We start from the raw sequence: 1,322 nt of genomic DNA, 5'->3' as shown, positions 1-1,322 counted from the left end.
GGCAGTGATGTCAGCGGCTTCACATGCAGCCTCCTCTGGAAACGCCTTTGTCGAGGGCATCGCTGCTGTCGCTGCTGCCGTGCGTCTCACTGGGGCCAGGCAGCAGCGGCCAGTGCTCCGTCCATCCACCCCACTCCCGCCTCCCGCTGGGCGCCCCAGCACGGAGCTCTGCCGCCTGTAACTGTGAAAGTGGGAGGGCCTAGGGCAGCCCAGAGTCATCTGTGGCTGAAGTTTTATTTTAATTTTGGTTCTGGGCCCAGTAAACTACAGTTTAGGTTGGCGGCGTTTACCGTTTTCCAGATGGTCAGCGTTGCCAAGTGAGGTGGACCATCTCCGGTGCTTCTGTGACCCAGATGGTTCTGTGCTTAATAATATGTTCATGGCAGAAAAATGCCACTGAGCACCCCGCAGAGGGAGAATTTGCCTGAGGAGGAAAAAACCCTGTCGCTCAGTTGTATCCGACTCTTGGCCACCCCGTGAGCCGTGGCCCACCAGGCCCCTCTGTCCGTGGGGTTCCCCAGGCCAGAATACTGGAGCAGGCTGCCGTTTTCCTGGGGAGGAAGGGCCTGTCTTTCCCACTCCCGCAGGGGCCAAGGGTGCAGGTTCAGTGATGGGGGCACCTGGGTCCCTGCCTCCCCACAGGAGGTCCGACTCTGCTCGCAGGCCCTGGGAAGGCTGGTGATTCACGCCGAGGACTCTGATCTGATCAGCTCATGGAGCGTGGTCTTAATCACTGCACCCAAGGAGGTTCGCAGAGGACAGTGAAAGCTCCCTGGGTGGACGGACTCCCTGTAGTGGGGGGTGTGGACGCTGGAGACAGTGGAGCCACATCACGCTCGCCACGAGAAGCCAGAGCGCCAGGGACGAGAGTGGGAGATGCTGGTGTTCAGAAATGCCTCCTTACCCATCAAACAAGAAGTGTTGGCTTTTAAAGCTGCAAACGGACCACGGAACAAGCATTGCTTTGTCCTGAAGATGGCTGTTGGGGGGAACCACCTCTGCAAAAGCTGACCTGGTGAATCGAGGCTAGGTTACATGCTGTCGTTCCAGTCCGGCCGTGTAACTCGGCTAATAGGTTGTGTTTGTTTCAGCTGAAATTCGAAACTTCCATTAGTGACTGCCGCTGGGCAAGATTGATTTTCGGCGTATTTCAGACTCTCTTCTGTCCTTGTGAGCTTTCTGACTTGAGCGCTCAGGCTGCCGCTCCCAGATCCCAACACGGCCAATGGCGAGGTCCGCGAGGGCCAGACCGCTGCCCACACTTGGCTCCTCTGGTTCTTCAGCCACTTTTGAGGTTGGGGAGGGGGTGGGTTCCGAGTCCA

The sequence above is a fragment of the Bison bison genome, unplaced genomic scaffold, assembly GCF_000754665.1.
Source record: "Bison bison bison isolate TAMUID 2011002044 unplaced genomic scaffold, Bison_UMD1.0 scf7180017864527, whole genome shotgun sequence".
Taxonomy (NCBI): Eukaryota; Metazoa; Chordata; class Mammalia; order Artiodactyla; family Bovidae; genus Bison; species Bison bison.
Note: the sequence above shows the minus strand (reverse complement) of the source record.